The sequence below is a fragment of the Chionomys nivalis genome, chromosome 11 (genome assembly GCF_950005125.1).
Source record: "Chionomys nivalis chromosome 11, mChiNiv1.1, whole genome shotgun sequence".
NCBI lineage: Eukaryota > Metazoa > Chordata > Mammalia > Rodentia > Cricetidae > Chionomys > Chionomys nivalis.
In genome coordinates this window covers 46,015,762-46,038,299 of record NC_080096.1, presented here as the reverse complement: position 1 = coordinate 46,038,299, position 22,538 = coordinate 46,015,762, and the positions used below count along the sequence as shown (strand labels likewise).

Below are 22,538 nucleotides of genomic sequence, written 5' to 3'. Positions count from 1 at the left end.
CTGGAACTAGCTCTTGTAGACCAGGCTGGTCTCGAACTCACAGAGATCCGCCTGCCTCTGCCTCCCAAGTGCTGGGATTAAAGGCGTGCGCCACCACCGCCCGGCAATATCAAACTACTTCTATATCTAGAATCTGAAAGGTTCAAAGAATCAAACCACATAGAGGTGCCTGAGGCAAAATACTAAAAATGAACTGCACACCCCAGGGAGTGTGGCTATAAACTTGTTATCACAAGTCTTTACAAAATAAGCTAGCCTCCATTTCACTGAAGCAAACCTGAGCAATCAGGAACATCAAAACTAGGAATGTGCCTGGTACAGTACCCATTGCTAGTGAGGCCATAGATCTTAACAGAAAGCCTGCTACAAGTGCTTTCCTAAACCAGTATAAACTCCTAACTGCAATCTAAGCTCTCATCCTTAGAAGTGCTCGCCTCTCATCAAAGAAGTGGCTCCTTACAGCAGGCAGAAACCATCACAGAAAGTCACAACTGGTCACAATACAGAGAACAAATGACCATGGGGTACTGAGACCCAACTGATACATCCACAACACAAGTGGTACATCTAAGACTCAGGGAACATCCTGGAAGAGGGGGTGAAATGAGTGTAAGAGTCAGAGGACCAGAAAGTATGCTGCAAGATTGTGTCTTCTAGATGTGACAGAAAAGCTGTACCCATAAACTCTCAACAAAATGGCTGCTTAAGCTCCAAAACCACAGAGAAACCCTGTCTCGAAAAACCAAAAAAAAAAATAAATAAATAAAAAAAATGGCTGCTTAAACAAGACCAGTACAATGGCAATACCAGCTGACATGCCAACATAGATGAGGGAAATCTCACAGAGCCCCATCCCAAATGAAGAGCTATAGGCAACTAGCGACGGCTGAGAGAAGGAGTGTCAGTCTTTCCCTGGAATGAACACCCTAATTGGTGTTCACCCTAATTGGTTATCTAATACCAAGTCCCAAAAACATACACACACAACAGGCAACTCTAAATGGGCTTAGCAAGCTATATTTATATATTTATTTGCATAATACATATAAGTAATGATTAAATGAGACCATTAGAGGAGGGGCTGGAGGAAGGAGGAGTGAATGGTGTGTCTATATTTTAATTTAAAATAAAATAAACTATGAGCTGGAAAGATGGCTTAATGGTCAAGAGCACTAGCTCCCCATCCAGAGAACCCAAGTCAGTTCTCAGCACCCAATAGGCAGCTCTTAAATGGCTATAACTTCAGTTCCAGAGGAGCCAACATTTTCTAGCCTTCAAGGGAAGAAGGCACAAAAGTTGAATATACATACAAGTTAGCAAATAATTCATACACACAAAATTAAATTTAAAAATTAGTAATACAATAAATTTTTAAAACTACAAATGATAACTCATCATAAGTACTCATAACTTAAGACACATCTGAAAGTACTAAGACTTTGTTCATCATAAAGGATTGGGCAATCAGCATTTCTACCATGAGAGGAAAAAGCTATCCTTATTTACTTAGAAGGGCTGTCGAGGCTCACTACAACATACCTGGTAAACACAAAATTTGTCTCTTTACAAGAAGAGTATCTTCCAGTCAACCATTTAATGTGGCTTCTAACTCAACCTTCCAGAGCAAACCTTAGAATCCAAAAGCTCAGACTGTTAAGGGTGGCTGAGGGAAAAATCAAACCACTGGTACACTTCTCTGATAGCCAAGTGCACAGGAATGAATATACACCAAGGAATGAGAAGAATGGAAGCTCAGTGGTTAAGAACACAAGATGCTCTGCAGCATCTGCACAGTGGCTTGCAGCTGTTTGTAACTCCAGCTGGAGGATATCGATGACCTCTTCTGGCATGCACGGGGAACATGCTGTGAAGACATACACACAGGCAAGGTACTCATACATAGCAAATAATTTCTACAAAAAAAATTAATTAAAACTAGGTAGATTTATGATGTTTCTACTAAAGTTCTGTGTCTGTCTGTCTGTCTGTCTGTCTGTACACAGAGCCCAAGGTCTCTAGCCCAAACTGGCTTTGAACTCGGTATGTACTGGAAGATGACCTTGAACTTATTCTCCTACCTCTACCTCCCAAGTTCCAACCTCGTGCTCCATGCATGCTAGACAAGCACTGATCTATACCACTAGCCCAAGAGCAATAAGATCAATGTGTATTTTTAAAATAATGCATGTAACTAAAATTTGGAAAAAACTTTGAGACTATATATATATATATATATATATTCTAAGGAAATAATCAGAAATATGTATGTATATATAGAAAGAGGGGGTATAAATGTCTGCATGTACAGTATAGGTGAGACAAGCAATATACAGACCCCACAGTCCAGAATTAGGTTAACTCCAGTTCATCCATGCAATAAAAACTATGCATCATAAAAAGTTGAGGTATACAATTAAAAGTTATGAGTATAGGGTTTGAGGTAAGGAATTACTTGTTGAAAAAGACTCATAATAAAACAATCTACAATCTCCGTGAAAACTCGTCCTTTACTTGAGGGGTGTGGTGGTGAGCACCTTTAATCCTAGCACCTTGGAGGCAGAGGCAGGGAAATATCTGTGAGTATGAAGTCAGCCTGACCCACAATAGTGACTTCCAGGACAGCCAGGGTTATGTATCCAGACCTTGTCTCAAAAAGAAAACAAACAAAAAAGTAAAAAAAAAAAAAAAATAGTCTTTTTTAAATGTACAGGTTCATAAACACAGCAAACACTAATAAACAAGGCTCTTAACAAAACTATTTAGCAGGTCTTAGGAGTTTTGTACTTGGCTCCTAAGTTTTCTTATAAATTTTTATTATTACTTTGACATTTCTTATGATTTGTGTGTGTGCGTGCGCACGTGCTGTACACATGTGGAAGTTGGATCTCTCCTTCCACCCTGAGTCCCACAGGTGAACTCAGGCTGTCAAGACTTTGGAAACAAGTGCTTTCCCCTGCTAAGCCATCTCGCAGGCCCCACTGTTTAAGTTTTCTAAAAGACAAACTTGCTATTGTTTACAACTCAGCAGTATGATAAATCCCATTGCCTAGAAAGAGCCAATCATTAGGATTTTCTCCTGACAAGTCTGAAAGGATATTAACAATGAATGCACAGTATTCTAATTAAACCCTACCTATGTGTTAAACATATAGTTATTACATGGATGGTCTAAAATTAATTCAAAATAACATTTCAGAGAACATAGTGTCATGTCAATAGAGATCAAAATGCCTGCCATTGAAGAGTTCCTAAAATATGTATCTTTCTTGTTCAATATAGGAAGGTTATAATTATTTTAAATGCATATCCTACAGCTTTTAAATATTAAACAAAAGGAAAGACTATTAGAAGAAAAAAAGAAAACAAAAGCTCCCATTCAGGCCCAAGTCTTAGTCAACACAATTCTGCCTCAGGGTTTCAGCCATAAGTAACTTCACTGAACTATCCACTCTGGTTGCACCCCACCTTGAGAATTCGCTGACAACAGAACTCTCTGCAAGGACAAGGTATGGGCTGGTAAATTTTGACTCAAACGTGGCTAGAACGGACAGTGACAAGCCACTGGAGGCTCTGCAGAGCCAGGGGACCCTGCACACTGCAACAGTTTCAGCATTACAGGCCTGACACCAGAGTAGTGTGCTGTCCCTAAACCAGAACATAACAGAGAAGCATACAGAGCTTGAGACCAGAGTGTAAAAAAGTTTCACCTCCTAAAACTTAATTTCCTTAAGTCTCAAATTAAATGAAACCAAAGCACATTTATTAGTCAGGAGCTTTCAAACCTCTGGAGAAGTGGATGTTAGGGAGCGACAGGGATGCCCGCTACAAGTGCATGTCCATGTGTTCACGCAGAGCCCAAAGGTCAAATTTGAGTGCCATCAACTTTGGTGGTCTTCGTCACAGTTAAGTGTATGCGTGTTTTGAGATGGAGTCTCTCAATGGAACCTGAGGCTTGCCAATTATGTGAGGATGGCTAGCCAGTGAGCCCCAGGGATCCTCTGTCTCCAGCACTGCATTATAAAGCACATACTAGCATACCAAGTCTTTTACATGGATGCTGGGGATTGATCCTCATGCTTTCAGAGCAAGCACTTTACCAACTGAGCCACCTCCCCAGCCCATCGCCTTTTCCCACTGTCACTGCTCCTGCACCGGGTAACTGTTGCATGGACACAATAGGGAAGACAGGAACAAAAAGAGAAGTCTTCTTTAGAGCAGGGTTACTGCTGCTTGCTTTTTTAAAGACTTTATTTTTACTTTATGAGTGTTTGCCTGCATGTATGTATGTGCACTGTTTGTATGCATGGTGCCCATGAGGCCAGAAGAGGTGTTAGATCCCTGGGAACTGGAGTCACACACAGTTATGAGGTCCCATTTGGAGGCCAGAAACTGAACGTGGGTCCTCTGCAAGAACAGCCAGTGAGTGTACTTAAGCACTCAGCCATCTCTCCAGCCCACAGAGCAAGGATTCTTGAAGTTTTTCCATGTATGACTCCTTTCACATAGAAATTTACACAATCCAGGACATACAGGGATATAAACCAGATACATAAATCAAACACAGACTAATAATAAAACTTAAAGAAATCTTTTTCTTTTTTTGAGACAGGGTCTCATTATGTAGTCCTGATTATCCTGGAAGGCACAATATAAGCCAGGCTGGACTTGAACTCACAATGATCTGTTTGCTTCTGCCTCTGAAGTGCTGGAACTAAAGGCGTTCCCCACTATGCCCAGAAACTTTAAAAATAACTCCTTAATATACATTTATCATTTGCTAAAGACCAAAGCAATTTTTGCTGGTTATTTTTACATCAAGAATTAAATCTTGGCAGAACATTTGATACTGTGTCCTACAGTATCAAATTTCAAGGTTGATCAATGTTTTGATTTTTATAATCACCAGTGCTGAGACTGCCACTTCACATACACACATAGTACAAAAAGGCAGAAATAGCTTACTATTATATAATAGGTGATTTGTCTAAGCAAAATAAAATACCTAGCCCAAATAAAGATATTTAAAATGATTTTTATGAAGGCTATACTGCAACAGAACTTTTAAAATGTTTAAGAAAAAGCAGACTATATATACCCTGCAACAAAAATTACATAATGCAGACTCATATATGCATTAGTGGCAAAGACTGGATAGAATTTTCTTTATTGTAAAATTGCTTATGCAAAAATGTTTTCCTTTAGTCTAACAATAGTCTCAATATACAAGTAAATGTCAACATTAAAGATAACATTTTTCTTTTCTTTTGAGACAGGCTTTCTCATGTAGACCTGGTTGTTCTGGAACTCACTCCATAGACCAGGCTGGCCGCAAACACACAAGAGATCAGCCCGCCTCTGCCTCCTTTATGCTGGGATTAAAGGCATGTGCCACCACTGCCCAGCTAAAGTGAACATTTTTATTAAAGATTTATTCATTATTAAAATGCTTAAAACAGTTTAAAAAAAAAAGTTTAATCATTCCTAGCAGCAACTTGAGATTGGTTTGGGCATAACACTGCCTGCCCTTCAGATTATGCACCCAGGATACCTCCCCAAACAAACAGCACCATCACTCCTCTTTTATAGGATACCATTGTTATTAATAGCCAAGTAAACAAAGCCTAAAGAATCCTACTATCTCTTAGATTACCTCAAAGTCTTCTGCCCATAAAATGTCTCAGCCTAAGTGCCGAAGAAATGGCTCAGCAGTTAAAAGCACTTGCTGCTTTTTCATAGAACAAGAGTTCAATTCTTAGCTCCCACACCCATCTGGAACTCCAGCTCCAGGGATCTAACACCCTCTTCTGTGTGCATAGCATCCATACACATATATACATAATTTAAAGTTTTTAAAAATATCTCGGTCTCTTTGGAATTATTTCAACAAACAGGTATTTAATTTAATAAATTCTACATGTGGTTATTTTATAAACAGCAGTATCAATCAATGACAAATCAAGCATGATGTAACACACAGTTATAATCTCAGCACTTGGGATGCTTAGGTAGGAGGATCACAAGTTCAAGGCTAACTTGCATCAAACAACAGCAAGAACCCACCAAAGTACTGGCTCACAGGTCACTTCCTTGCCACTCTTTTTCCCCTCAATTTAGGAAATGAGCCATTTCCTGAGACACTATGATGTCTTCCAATTGTCATGGTCTTGTATGTCAATAACTGTAAACCTACTTAGATAGTTCCGATGAACTAAAAACTAATGTTCTCAGGTTGACCGTCTTCATGATCTCTTAAAACCATGAGAGCTCTAGTGCTAACCTGAGGACAGTAAACAGGGCTCCCGGCTAACAAGGAATTAGTACAACAGCCTTCCCTGACTCTCAAGAGTACATGGTGAAGGCCCTTCAAAACGTCCCCTTCTTTACCGAGCAGAGCAGTATTTTCATCTGAGTGGTAATTTGTAGAAATAGTCTTCTTTTGGTGTTGCCTGATTCCTATTACTTGATTTTGGGGTTTGGTTTTGTTCTCTCTCAGATATCTGAGCTGGTGAGATAGTTCAGGTGGTAAAGAAACTTGCTATACAAGAAAGAGGACCTGAGCTCCATCTCCAGGAGGCATGGTGACACATGCATATAATATCAGGACTAGAGAGGTGAATACTGCCAGGCTAGTCAGTCAGTGAGACTCAGTCTCAAATACATACATTTGGTGACCAGCCTGAACATCAACTTCTGGGCTACATACAAAGCCCATAGACATACAAATCACACACACACACACTACATGGAAAAGAAAATACAGTAAGCAAAAGAAAAACTATAATGGGTACTTGGGTTTTTTTTTCCTCTGAAAGAGCTCTTGAGATGTTCTTTCTCTAAGTTGGTCTTAAACTCCTGAGTTCCCATCATCCTCTACCTCAGCCTCCTTTGGTTTTTAGAGGACTCAACAGCCTCTTCATAGGATTTCTACTGTACACCAAATACAATGGCTTGGTTCAGGATATATGTATGGATCAGCAAGAGATGACAGTTAAGCAGTGCAATTATAAGTTCCAGAACATGGCTAGTTGTCTGATCCAAATCTTAAAAGTGAGCCAAGGTGAGCAGCACACACAAAAACACTTGCAGTCTTTTGTTTTTTAAATAACTTATTTTTTATTTTATGTGCACTAGTGTTCTGCCTGCATTCATTTCTATGTGAGAGTGTCAGATCCCCTGGAATTGGAGTTATAGATAGTTGTGACCTGCCGTGCAGGTGCTGGGAATTGAACCCGAGTCCTCTGAAGAGCAGACAGTGCTCTTAATCACTAAGCCACACACACACACACACACACACTTGTAGTCTTTAGTTTAAGGACACTGCTGCTCTTTAGAAATTTCATCCCTCAGTAGTTGCTAGTTAGAAAACATGTTGCCCCAATACACACTGCTGTATACATGAAGTTTTCAGGTCAACACACAAAAGACCAAATTAACACAGAAAGTACTGAGACACTAGACCTCTGCCCTGCCAAAACAGAAAACTGTGCTATAGCCAGAAAACTAGGAGCAATTTTATCATCTCAAAGGCCAGTGGAGAATAAGCTAGAAGGGTAAGCAAACTCTTAAGGGAAGTACCTTAGGACCAGAAGGCATAATTCAGGAACTGAGACTAATGGTCAGGTCAATCTGTTAGATTTGATACACTGTAAAGCTCAATGCTTCTACATATCTATGTACCCATCCTAAAGACGATTGTGCTCCAACTATATGATACAGAGAAAGAAATATCAGCAAACAATAAGGCATTTCCTATTCTTTCCTTTTCTCTCTCTTTTTTTTTTTTTTTTTTTTTTTTTTTTAGAGAGAGAGAATCTTCCTATTACATAGTTCTGGCTGTCTTCAAGCTATATAGAACATGTTGTCTTGAACTCACAGTGTTTCTCTGCCTCCCAAGTCCCGGAATTAAAGACTCAAATTTACCAAAACACAAATCTCATTTTAGGACAGTTAAGTGAACCCAAATATCCTGCTAAAAAAGAAAAACAGAAAGAAATAGAAAAAGAAGAAGAAAAAAGAGGAAGGAGGAATAGGAAGATGAAGGAGGAAGGGAAGAGAAAGAAGGAAGGAGGAGGAGTGGGAGGAGAGAGAGAGAGAATATTAAAGGGGTCCTACCAGGAATGGTGGTAGTTCACACCTTTAGCCCCAGCTACTCAGGAAACAAACTGTGCCCAGGAATGAATATATATGCAACATATATCCACTGTCCTCAGCAGCTAGGAAGACATGACAAGTCTCAGGGCTAGGAGACAGGCCCTGTCCTAAGTACTCACTGGCCTGCTTATTGCCTGTTTCACCCAACATATTTATCCTTTAACACCATGTTAGTAGTGCAGATGGCAGAAACCAAGGTGCAAAAACTACTTAAATCCTTCCCCTTTTCTATCTTAATGAGGTATCTGGTAGACAAGTCAGTTCATTAAAACAGGAATCTCTTGTCTATTCCCAGCCCATCCTCACTATAAGGATTACCTCTGACACATATACCCTGCACTCATGAGATTCTTACATGGCTAAGTTGTAGCCTCCTTCCCAACCTGAGAGAAGGAGCTTTACCAGCATGTATGTGAACTCTGAAATTAGACATGGTGAGGGTTCCTCAGGAAGAAGAGCTAATTGGTCTGTTCTTACCTGTTTGTTACCTAGACACAGAGAAAAGACAGCAAAGAAAAAGGTAGGAAGACAATAGTTCAACATTAACTGCCTTCTGACCTCTTACAATTCTAGCGTAATGTCAAACAAAGCACTGATTTCATCATCAAAGGCCTTTAGCTACTCCAAGGCCTACAAGGGTAGCCATGTGCTTGCGAGGAAAGCCAGCGTCCAACTCTGCAAAGCTCAATTTTAGTCACCTACACCCAAACCCATGACCCAACACACATGCTGCCCTATTTATAATTCCATCAACAAGAAAGGGAAGCAGAGTAGAAAATACCTCTGTTAATAAAAAGACATGTACAAAACAACCACTAATTAAAAGAAGGATTTATGGGCCTGCGGAGATGGCTCAGTGGTTAAAGCACTTGCCGTGCAAGCATGAATACTGGATCCCCAGAAACTCATGGAGATGCCAGGTGAGCATGACAGCCTGTCTATAATTCTAACCTGGGAACACAGAGGCAGGATTCCCGGAGCAAGCCAGCTATCTAAGTTTTGGTGTTGACTGAGAGACCTTGCCTCAATGAAAAAGGTAAAAGAATTATGGAAACTGATTACCAGCATTAACCTTGGGCCTCCACACATGTAAATGGCACAACTCACACACATGTTCACTCACAAACAGGCAAAAAAAAAAACTGTATGCACACATACATATCACATACATACATACACACATAAATACATGAAAATTGGAAAAATAAAGTAAAAAGATGAGCTAACATTTGACAGTTTAATAGAAATACTGATGCAAAAATTATTGTAAAAAAATTGTAGCAACCAAAACATGCCAATTTTAACTTTGAGCTTGATAGCAAGGAAACACATTTTTTTTCTTTCTGGTTATAAAACTAAAGCATATCAATTCCACAGAAGGAATATTAATAACTTACCTGAAATTTATTTATTTAAGCCACCAAAAGGGCCAAAGATATAAAATATTTTGTAAATTTTCACAAATCTGAGCCACTGAACTTGCCCAGACACCCTGCAGTAAAATGCCTGTGCTTGGAGTTCCTCATACAGTGTGTACAATATTTATGATCCTAGACAGAGTTTAGCATTTATTCAATGAAGTCCTGAGCCTATCAGGAAAGTGGGTATTCCCATGAGGCAGTTCCCTTCCTCAGAAACCTGTGACCATACAACAATGATAAGTGTACAAAAAAACCCAAAACCTGGGTACAATGGGGCAGGTAACAACTAGTAGAGAGTGAGGCAGGAGGAATTCAAGACCACTCTGGGCAATGAGATCCTATCTCAAAAAGTAGGGACGGAAAAAGAAGGGAAGTTGAGGTCATGTCAAAACATACTTAGATGGAAAAGTTGAGGCTGTTTCCCATAGGCAACAGGGCTTCAAAAGCCTGGAGCCCCAGAAATCCTGTGACCTCCATCAAGCATGGAATCTGCATGGAAGACAGAAGGCTGGGGACAGGAAAGGTAGAATAGCTAGAGGTGAGCAACCAGGAAAGAAAAGCCAGTTTGAAGGCTGTGGTGAAATCAGTCAGCTGGGAAGCCACAGCTGGGGAAAAGGAACCTGAGAAGGAACATCATCATCACCAGGGTAGGATGGGGAAAAGAGCAGGGAGAGATCAGTAAGAGCAAAGGCCACATCTGGTCTGCTACCTGTTTGTATAGTCAGAAACTAACAGGCTTTTACATATTCAAAACACGTAGAAACAGTTTTCAGTGTCCACATATAATGGGAAACACTAGACCTTCACACAGGTTAGTTTATATGCTGCCCCACAAAAGCAGATACTATGTGGCCCCAGGAGCTGAGATACATTATTAAGAAGAGCAGGGAAACTGTCCATCAATATGACAATGTGTCAGAAAGAGCTGGCATCAGTTTCAGAGCACTTAAATGTGAGGTGTCAATAAGTCACATTCAGGAGAACCAGTGGGATACGATGCAGAGCAATTAGTCCAAATTCCAGTGAGGTGCTGCTTCTGCTCCTCCCTCCCTTCTTCTTCCCCCTGCTATTAGTTTCCTCCGGATCTCTTCAAGGCCTAGCTTCTCATACTCACCTTCCAAGCCTAACTCAATAGTCATGGCTTCCTCTGAGAGGTGGCCCATTTCCCACCTACACATTCTCTATTTCCTCATTAATATGTTCAACTCTACTTTCCACCATCTGAAGCCACACTGAAAGTATTTATTGGCATGTTTAACATCTAAGTATGCTTGCTCCTTCAGGGAAGGCACAAACCTCTTTCACCCAAGCCCTTGTCACAAGTACCTATGCTGCTTGTCCCCAATGTTTTGCACAGCAGAGAAAATCGCTCAACCAGTATTTGGGAAGGAAAGGAACAGAGAGGAAGGAATAAAAAGAACTGGGCAAAGGCAAAAGTGGGATGGACATCTGTACTGCTTACACAACACAGGAACCTTGAGGAGAAGCTCCCTGGGGGAGGGAGCAGTCAGAAGAGGAGAACACAGCTACCCACAAAGAGAACTGACACAAGAAAAAAAGAGTGCTTACAGTGCCCCAGGTACCGGAAGACAGTGGGGGTGGGGCATCTGCCAACAAGGAGCCCTGTTACATAGTGAAGGCAGGAAAAAAAGTTTCAACACATGGCTGCAAGGTGAACTCAAGGAAGCAATCTGGAGTATGAAGACAGCAATCTGTCTGTAAAGGGTTAAAGAATGAGTGGGTGGAAGGAAATGAAAGATTCAAGACATTTGGCAGTAGACTGATGAAGTGGAGAGAGAAGGGCCCCTGGAGCAGTAGCAAGAAGTGGGGTCTTAACATTCTTCTTCTTTTTTCAAGAGATAATACCATCCCATCATGTTACTACCCAGTTTAGAACCTTTGACTTCCTGTTCACCACACCAGAAAGCCCAGAGTAATATGGATCATAGTGCACTACCTGATTAAAGGCCACCTAGATTACAACTCAGATATTTTTTCCTCTCTGTATATAGTACAGAATGTCTGTCCGACCTCAAAGACTTTGCATATGCTATTTCTTCTAACCAGAAAACTTTGTGTGTGGTGCCTGTGTGTCTGTGTACGTCTATGTGAGTACCTGCATGTTGGTGTACATGTCCGTGTGTGTGTGTGTCTGTATGTATGTATATGTTCATGTGGGTTCCTGCGTATCTATATACATGTCCGTGTGTTTGTGTGTATTCATGTGGGTTCCTGTGTAGCTGTGTACATGTCCATGTGTGTGCCTGCATATGTATGTACCTGCCCATGTGGGTGCCTGCATTTCTGTGTACATGTTCATATTGTATGCCTGCATTACTGTGTACACATCTGTGTGTGTGTGCATGGCCAGAAGCTGATATGAGATGTCTTCCTCAGTCATTCTCCACCTTGGTTTTCTTTTTATAAACACACATATACAGAGAAAGAGACAGAGACAGAGAGAGGCAGAGAGGCGGAAAGAGAGGATGCAATGGAAGTCTGTGGACAACTTGCAGGAGTGAGTTTTCTCCTTCCACTATGTGGATTCTGGGAATGGGACTCGGGTCTTCATGGAGCAAGCCCTTTATCATGAACCATCTTCAGAGATAGAAAAGTTTCTTAACCTCTCAGCACAGCCTCTTTCACCTTTCAGATCTTAGTACACAAAAAAACTTTGCTTTGCTCGCTTCTTACTGCTCCACCTTTGTCTTAGAGCAACAACACATCTCTTCTGACACTTGGCATAAACATCACAAACATTTATTTAACTGCCAAGTTGTTCTTTTCTAGTAGCAAGAAACCTGAAGGACAGAGTCAAGCTGACTTTTTTCACATATATCTATATAGAGCTGCTAAATAATGAAGTAGAAAAACCTGACAGCATTTTTATATTGGCCAGCTTGTGTATTAGACATGGCCTACTTCCTAAAGCCACATCAAGAGGGCTTACCATCATGTTCAGGCCAGTTCCTTTCTACGTTTAAGCACTCTGAGTAGATCTCTGTAAACAAGCAACTGAGGGAGCTGTGTAGAAGTACCATCAAACATCACCTGAGTTTCCCATTGAGGTAACAGATGCACAATGGTCAGCAGTCAGCATTCTAGAGTGGCTGCAGCTGAACAAAATCAATCAGTATGAAACATTTAAGCAATGTATATGCTACTTTCTTTAGTCTATATTATGCAAATTAATCCTAAAATGTCTTTGTAGGTGTGTGTGGCAAAAAAAAAATATTATCTTTATAATGCAAATTTCATCTGCCTGCCTTCCTGTGTGGGACCAAAAACCAACTTAAAACCAAGATTTTCCACAGGAAGATACACGTTACCAGGTTACCCCCCCCCCGCCACCCCTCTCTGATTCGTGCATGTGTGTGTGTCTCAGACACACCACCAGCACAAACTCTAAAGCCATCATTTTACAAACAGGTCTGCCTGTGCCCCTCTGCCAACAACCAACCAGCCCGAAAGATTATTTTAAATTCTACTAATTGAAAAAATGCTATAAATTACAGCTTCATCATGTTCAGAGAAAATTAACTGTATTAACTATGTAAACAAGCCCACAGATATAATCATGGTTAATTGGTGAACCCGTCAGTTATAATACTCTTAAGCCCTTTAAGGTGTTATTAAAAATAAATGATAGTTGCATTCATTACAAATTGTTTTTATTGCTATTTTGTGTAGTCAGACCAGCCAATGTTCCTGAAAACGTTACATCTAAGTTTACTCTTCAAATCTCTCCAGGCAGTCTTCCTACAGAGTCAGGTGGATGCCCTTTTGCACCACAGAACAGATGGGGGGGGGTGTCTGTCTTTCTCAATCATAAATGGGAAGACAAGATTCAGCTACATGTACTTTGCTGTCAAAGCACATGGATAAGAAAGGAATGGAGAGATGGATTAGCAGTTAAGAACACTGGTTGCTCTTCAGAGGACCTGGGTTCAATTCTTAGTGCCTACAGGATGCCTCACAGTAGCCTGTAACAGGACCCGGCCTCTGCGGGCTCCTGCATACACATGGTGCACATAAGTTCATGCAAACAAAACATATATAACATAAATAGTAATAAATAAAATTAAAGATAATAAAGGTCTTAAGACTGCTGTTCCAACCACCTATTCTTTTATCTTCTTCTTTCTTTTGACAAGGGAAGAGGAGGGGATTGTTATTGTTTGCTTGCCTGTTTGTCTTTGAGACAGAAGCTCAGGCAACCTGGGCTGGGTTCAAACATTCCATTAGCTGAAAATGACCCTGATCTTCCTGCCTCCACTTGCCAAGTGCTAAGATCACAGAAATACACTACTATGCCTGGCTTATTGGTTTTTAATCAATACCTAAATTCAATAAACTTGTCCAAAAAGAAAGTTACTAAGAATGAAACACACTTAAAATATATATATATATATCTATGTGCATACATAATCCTTCTACCCCTCAAGCACTAGGACAAAACTTAGCCCTGTGCCTCCAAGGATGTACCTTCCTGCACATATTCTCTAATTATGACTAGCTCTTAGGTCTCTTGTATTTAATCTTTGATTGACATGAAAACCAGTTAAATTGTCAAGAGTACTTATAGCTTTAAAATAACTCAAAATGGGTTTTGCTGCACTTCAGGGAAAGCATTATGGACTTCTTGCACCTAGCCTGATTCCAGGCTTTCCTGTTTTCCTGGTAGACTTCAGAAGAACTGAGAAATGGTGAGTAAATAGAGCATTTTTGGTACTGGGAAGAAGGGAAGGATGGTATGGCACAAGGTAGAAGCTGATCCTGTACAGAACTCAAAGTGCTTCACACTTCTTCTACTGCTCGTTTTATTCTTGAGCCCCAAACCTCAAATGCTCTCATTTTTCCTCCTCATCCACGGACAGATGCCACAGTCCTGACCTCTTCCTGCTCATAGACTCGAGAGTCTGCATACAAGCCGACCCCAAACTGCCTCACCTCCTCCTGCTCTCTGTTGAGAAGGCTGGACTCTAATCGGTGTGTGCACATAAGTCTGTCGCCCATCTTCTATATATGCCCAGCTTTACTTCAAGCCTTCGCTCATACTCTATGTCTTCCTAGCATTGCATCCGACCTCAGAACAAGGGATCTCCCACTGGTCAAGGCCTTACTCAAATGAAGCTCTTCAAAACCACTGGCTGCCAGGTGTTTGGAGCCTAAGTAGCAGCTGTTTGGAGGCTGAGGCAGGAGTATTTCTTGAGCCCAGGAGCAAGACTCTGGTCCCATATTTCTGTATGGAGAGTGTACACACTTTCATGCATATAGGGATATGTCATTATGAATCATGGGTAAATCTCATGTGTGTTTTGGGAGCCACTCACCTTGTATTTTAAGACAATATCTCGAAAAAATACACCAGGGTCAGGAATGGCGGCACACTTTTAATCCCACCACTTAATCCCAGAAGGCATAGGCAGACAGATTTCTTTGAGTTCAAGGCCAGTCTGGTCGTGGTCTACAGCTGGTTCCCAGGACAGTCAGGGCTACAGAGAGACTCTGCCTACCCTCCCTGCAAAAAAAGATAGGACCTCTTACTTGTACCTGCAGCTCACATATTTGGCTAGTGTAACTGGTCAGTGAGCCCCAGGGTTCCCCAAACCAGCGTTGGGGTCATAAGCACATGCCATTGCATCTAGTCTTTTATATGAGTGCTGAGGACCACACTCAGATCCTCGTGCTTGCACTCCAAGCATTTAATCCACTCAGCTACCTCCCAACTCCACCCGTCTCTTTTTAAAAAGCATTTCTATGCAGGGTTTAGCTCTCTTGAGGGACCCTAACAGTCTTAATTTTCACCTCTGCCATAGCACCACTCACTGTAAAAGCTATGTATATTTATAGATAACAAATTTATTTCCATATGTGTCTTAGTCATCTGCCAAGCACTTACTTAGTAGGTACCAGGAGATGTTTATGTATAAAAGAGAATGAACTGATTTGTAATATATTTTTAAAAAAAAAAATAATAAGCTACTCCTTAATCTTCAGATTGCAAAAGAGTACTCTGAAGGTTTGTAGGGCCTTTCTGCAACCTCACCATGGATGGGTCTTACTCAGTCTACATGCATAATCCATGCCACCAAAACTGGGTACACCCTCAAGGTTTTTCTGCCATACTGCACACTCTATAAGGGCATGGATTCCTGTGCATCTTATTCCATGTACTCACTCTCTATGACTATTATTAGTAAGAGGTCAACACATACTTACTGAATTAATAAAACGACAAACAAAATGTCATGTGAATTTGGATATTAAATAAACCAGTTACTTAGATTAAAAATACCTCAACAAATGTCAACTGTCTTCTGGCCAGAGCACCCTTTAAAGAATTTTTCTGTTGGCTCCTATCTCTAACCCCAGCACTTGGGAGGCTTGGAACAAGAGGCTCACACACATCTGAGGCCACCTAATGAGTTCCAGACCAGTCGAGGCTAGAGGAAAACCTGCTCTCCAAACAATTAACATTTCTTCCCTTTGCTCCTAACGTACATCTTGCCTTGGGACTAAGGATGTACTCCGAGTACTGGGGAACGATGTGAAGAACCAGACATCATAAAACTTCAACTGGAGGTACCACAGGAAGGAACTGCATGCTTTATTGTTTCTGGTTGCCACAACTGTGAGAACCGTAGGTGTACTTCAAAGGGAAGCGCATTCACAGGAATCTGTTTCCTACCCATGAAACCCCAGCACTTCAACATGGCAGCTGTTTAAAACCATGTTACCAGAAAGTTTTTGAGACCGGAAGCTACAGTGGCATACCTCACTGAGGACGAGGAGAACAAGAAGCAGAGGAAACAATAACTAAAGGACTTGGTACTTAGCACAAAACACATTAGCAGCGATTGGTCCGTGTCTCTGGACCTCCGTACTACAACATTTTTTAGGGAAAGATCTGTTATTATCTATCCCAGGCTGATCCCCAACTCCTGAATTCAAGCACTCCTCCTGCTCCAGCCTCCCAAATACTTGGGACTCCAGCTGTGCAGCTCACTTGGTTGGAATTATTTAAAAAGGGAAAAGGGAGGACATAGAAACAAGCAGCATTCACTCGCACACTCGGCCACCAACAGCTCTGCTCCCTTCTGTGGTAAGTCTGCTTCCAATTTTAACCATGTTCAAAGGAAATGTGGTGAGAATGTGGCTGTCTTTGCATGGGAAAGCAAGGGAACATGGGAGGCGTTTGTCTCCTCTACTTACTACTTTCTTACATTTTCTAAGTTTTCTACAGTGAGCTTCTTCCTTGTTGTGAGAAAATAAGCTTTATGTTAAAAAAAATGCAGGAAAACAACAAAAAAGTTCTACCCAGAAAATTAAGCATACTAAATAATTCATTAACATTAAATCATCCCCCCTGCTCTATACTCAGCATACAAACTTAGTGTCTTCCTTCCCCGCTCCCACTGTATCCAACAATTCATTTATGCAGCTTCCTTAGAGCAGCTCTAGTTTCTGTGTCCTTGGGCTTCCATGCATTATGCTTGCATTAATTACTTGGCTTCCCACAAAGACTGCAGAATAACTAACCTGGGTCCTTTCATTTGCTTCTGGAACAGGAGAGCCAGTGCCAGGAATGAAATAACTTGTCACAACATGAGGCCAAATATCTCTTTTCTCACCTGGCATCCCCAAGCATGCTCTCTCCACCTGAGCACTAAAGACATTCTGAGCCAGGTAATACTTTGTTATAGGAAGGGCTGTCCTGTGCATTGCTGGATATTTAATAGTACACCTAGCCTCTACCCACTAGATGCCACCTTCCCCCCTCCAGGGTGTACCTTCCAAAATGCCCTAGAGAACGGCAATGTCTCACTGAGCATGAAACTTTACCAAGTTGTTAACCACTAGCCTGCAGGATTCATCAAGGCTCCTTCATGCACATCTATTCTATGGCAGGGCTCCATGAACCATTAAGCCACAGTACATCAGAGAACATCAGAAGGTGCTTGATCAGCTAGATTCTGCTTCAACAGCCAATTCCCTGCCCACCTGAAATTTATTGTGTGAAAATTAGTTTATTTAATTTTTTGATTTATTTTTATCTTATGTGCATTGGCGTTTCGCCTGCATGCATGTCTGCTTGAGGGTGTTGGATCCCCTGGAGCTGGAATTGAAGTTACAGTTATGAGCTTAAATGTGGGTGCTGGGAATTGAACCAAGGTCCTCAGTGCTATTAAGTGCTGAGTCATCTCTCCGGCCAGGTGTGGTGATACCCACCTTTATTCCCAGCACTTGCGAGGCAAAGGCAGGTGGATCTCTAGGCTTGAGGCCAGCCTGGTCTACAGACCTAGTTCCAGGACAGCCAGAGCTACACAAAGAAACCCTGTCTCAAGGTAACAAAAGGAAAAGATTCTTTGTACAAATATGCATATTTCAGACAACAAATCTAGTAACTTAACATCATCTCACTAGATTATACTAAGGAGATACAGAATACGGGTGCTTAATAGGGAAAACACAGAAAATCTGACAACAAACACATGCTTGCCTGGTCTTCATTGGGCTGTAAAATGTTTTCTATTATTACAATTATTCATACAGTGTTCTCCGTATTAAAAACGGTTCTAAATCTACATATATTCTCAGTAGTTGCTTCATTTGTGTTTCTCTCCAAATATATGTGTTTCTTCAAGTTATTCAGAAGAATAGAGTGATGTCTTCTGGACAGTATTAAAATCCACAGCTGCTAATGAGCTGGTGCGATCAGTCTTCCTTAGAACCACCTTTGTAAAGGTAAGCCTGTTTAAACTGGCAGACTTCATGTTCTTTAGAAGACCCAAGGTTAAGTTCCCTCATGCAATTTAAGGCCAGCATATTCCTGTAAAAGCCAACTCTATCCTCAAAACTCCTTATTTTTCACTAGCTTTTTATAGCAGTTGCCCAAATTAAGGATTTTACAGCCTAACTCCCCCTAGCACCTTAAATTTGTAAAAGGAGGTCACCAAATAGCCAGAAAGAAAATCATCTTCCCGGTAAAACAAACTGATACTAACACTTGCCTCAATTACAACAAAATGGAACACGGTTACATTTTGGAAAATGTCTGAATACTCTACCAATATTCATTCACTTTCTAGCATCATTTTCAGAGCCAGTAAACAGTGTACTCTGGCATGGGACTGAAACAGCTTAAACTAGCTGTTTTCAACGTGAAGCACAACACTAAAATCTGAGAAAGAAAGAAAAAATACAGCATTGTAGAGAAACTGAAATACAGTCTAAGCGCCGAGTTAAGATGATACATCTAATTAAGTTATGATTACTGTTCATAATGTCCACACTCCTTCTAGGATGATGTATCTGGTTTTTTTTTTTTTTCAACGTGATCTAGATCCACACAAAAGAGACAACTACTCCGTATTACAAAGCATGCTGTATCTGTAGACAGCTCTGCCTGTCTATAATGCTGGCTGGCAGTCTCCACTAACCTTCACCACGGAGTACAAAAGAACACATTGATCCTTCAAGAAAAAGTATCCCTAGATCTTGGGAAACGAAATGACTTGCTACACAGCACCCCGAATCTTATTTCTCACCTGGTACCCCCACACATGATCTCTCAAATTGGGCACAACTGATTGAGCCAGACCATACTTAGGGGGACGAGGGTATGTGTGTTGTTGCCACCCCAAATCCTAATACTTGGAAAACACCAGAGTCTCCGAAATCAAAAGCAATAGGCAACATAAAATGTGGTTTTGGAAAAAAAGAAACAAAGATTTAATCAATATAAAATGTTCATCTTTTTTTAAAAAAAAAAGTTTTTTACATTGCACGTATGCCAATGCATAACTCAAATATTTTCTTTTTAAAATATTTATTTTCCGGAGGGCAACACCCAAAGACTTGATAATTGTAATCTAATTGTCTCCGTGTTCTACTTATTTAACGACCCAAGGTTTTTATGCCTTCTTCCCTGAAAGAAATAGTGGCAATTTTATACTACCATGAGTATCTGCGACTGAGCTCTATGGTTGGGAAGGAATTTTAATAGCATGGATACTCACGTATCCAAGCAGGGGCTGAAGACAGAACAACAGGCGTGAATTAAGACTATCAATTTGGGCACAGTCCTTGTCCCCCGGGAAATCACCGAGAACACACCTCCGAAGGGGGCACACAGGCACCTGGTGATAACCACACCTCTGATCTAGTCTCCCCAAAGAACTTCCTTCGTAAACACGCATCCCAGGAGCCTGGGAGTGTCTCCACGGGTGTCTACTGCATAAGAGACAAGCGGGCGGCCGGGCGGAAGCTTCGGAGTTGGGGAGCCACACTACTCCAGTTTCGATAAATCGGGTCCCTTTGGGTAGGAACTGGCAGTCCCCTCTGCCCTGTCCCTACGCCCATGGCCCTCCATCACGCTGCTTTCCAGCAAGCTGCGGTCCGGAGTTCCCGGGCGCGCCCCACGCAGTCCCAAAACCCAGAAAGTTCCCCGGCAAGAGCCGACCAGGCAGGACGCCGGCCACGACCCTCGGCGAAGTCCTGCGGTCAGGCTGTCCCTGCGCAAGGGGCGGTCGGCGCACAGGCCGCGGGGCCATAAACAGGATGTCTGCGGCGCGGGCCGCTCTTCGCAGAGAGGCCCTCCTCCCCTCCGCTCCCGGCCGCCGCCTGGAAATTCCCGCTCCGGCCGCGCCGGTCACCCCGGTCGCCCCGCTTCGCGCCCCTCGCACCGTCCCCGAGCTGACCGCGGCCGGCCGTCTCCACCTCCCCACCGTGACACTCACCACTTCCGTGTGCACCGGGCCGCGCGGCTCCGGGACACAGCGTCCGTCCGGGTCGGGCGTCCGACTGGCGATTCAGCCAGCTGTCCGGGACCAGGCGTGGACCCCGCGGCTGAGAAGAGGCCCCGAGAGGACGAGCAGGAATGGGCGCGGGCCCGCGGCGCGTCAGTGGCTGCCGGCTACTCCACGGCTGTGGCGGCCTGCGCTCCAGGACGCGCCGGCGCCCGGCCCCTCCACCGCAGGCCCCGCCCCCCCACGGGACCGCCCCTGTAGGCTACGCCCCTTGTCCGGCCCGCCTCCCGTGACGTCAGATACTTCCCCCGTAGTGGGGCGGGGCCAAGACCCGAGCCTGAGGACCCTTGCGTCTTCTCCGCCTGCTCGCCACGCCCCCATCCGGTCTCGCACACGCGCAAGCGTCCCTGCTAGCGTCTTCTTTCTACTTCGTAGGAACTGATCTCAAATCGGGTGTAATGGCACACCTCTTTAATCCCAGTACTCCGGGAGGCAGAGGCAGGAGGATCTCTGTGAGATCTCCTGACTCAAAAAAAGAAAGGAGAAGAAGACGTAGGCGTGAACTCATGCAGGGAATAAGAATTATCAGCATTGGCCCGCTGAAGTGACCTGTGCCCTTGGAGGCATTAATCTCTGTCCTTCGGTGTTTACCTCCGCCTATGTCCCAGCCCAGCCACGCCAGAGGACTCAGGAGAGACTTGTTTAGCAAGAACTTCGTCTGTCACTTTGCCCGTTGCTGCGATAAAATATGTGACAAAGAGCAATTTAAGAAAGGGAAGGTTTATTCCTTGAAGAGAACACAGTTGAAGGGATACTGGCCCAGGTCATCATGATGAGGAAGTCGAGGTGACAGAAGCTTGAGGTGAAAGGTCACATTGCACACGCCGTCAGGAAGACGAAAGGATGAATGCTGATGTTAGCCTTCTTTGTTTTATGTCCAGGATCCCGGCAGGTGGAATGGTACTGCTCACAGATTAAAGGGAAATTTATCCTCAAGGGCACAGCCAACAGGATAACCTAATCTACATAATCCCTCACAGGCAGTGCATGAGGCTTATCTTGCACTTGACCCTAGTTTTGATAATCCTCCAGGGGATGGCCCGGAGATAACCTAATCTCTTACACCTATACTCTTTCACAGGCTTGGACGGTCTCCTACGCGATTCTAATGGTCAAATTGGCAATACTAATAATCATCATAAGGAGTTAACCAGATAACAAGCCTCAGGGGTTGACAAGTTTCTTCAGGCCCAGCCTATGCCCCGTGTAAGTGGCCCCCATTAAGGAGCAGGTGAGACTAGCAAATGATAGAGGAGAGAGATGATACCATCGACACCTAATGTGTGTCCGGTGCTTTTGGTTTTTCACTAATCATCATCTTTCACATAGTAGGTTTACTACTACTATGTGAACACACACACGTGTGGCTCAAGTGTCTCAAATTTTGGCTTTCTAAACTGTGGATCTTCTCGTAATTTACTGTGGGGTACTCACAAAATTGTCATCAAGTAAAAAGATTTCTAAAACGTGCAACAACAAAAATTAATAATCAAATTTAATAATCAAATATAATGAAACTAAGGTATTTCGAGCAGTGCCTGCCCATTCTGTGTCCAAATATGTTGTTGCACCCTTGACTCTGAACACGCAAGTGCACTTTGACCTGTGTGTGCTATCGCACACGATATCAGCAAACAATGCCTGAAGCACCTTGGCTCAGATCCATCGTTATGAATGGCACTATTATTACTTCTAACTGTATATAGAAACCTTGCTATTGATAGGGACATTTGGTATGACAAAGACTTTGAATATGTCTCCACTTATTCCACACCATGCATCAAATTAGTATACGTTTGGACTGGATTCTGCTAAAAGGCTTGATTTTCCAAACTGACCGAGTAGAGGCTGACAAAATGACAGGATTGTCTGTCACCCAGTCTAACAATCTGATTTAATCCCCAGAACCCACGTCATGGAAGGAAAGCTCTGACCACCAAAAGTTCTCCTTTCACCTCCACATGTGTGACATTGCACATATGTGGCTCCCACACTCATACCTGTACACACAAAAATAAAAAATAAATGTTAAAATTAAATTTAAAAAAAAATTGCTGTTTCAATCACTCAGATTTCACACACACAAACAAAAGTTTATTGTGTTTTGACTTTCAGTTAGGACAGAACTTCCAGCAATTTCTGAAATGACCCTAAC

General features: G+C 42.4%; 1 protein-coding gene across 2 annotated transcripts in view; it reads right to left on the bottom strand.

The window, feature by feature from the left end:
* The window catches only part of Jak1 (Janus kinase 1), a 118,155-nt gene extending 97,591 nt beyond the window's left edge, over positions 1-20,564 (bottom strand). For both annotated transcript variants that reach the window (XM_057785217.1, XM_057785216.1), the window contains exon 1: positions 20,315-20,564. The gene's annotated coding sequence lies outside the window, so the exon portion shown is untranslated. The remainder of the gene's footprint in view (positions 1-20,314) is intronic.
* Positions 20,565-22,538: the final 1,974 nt, after the last annotated feature.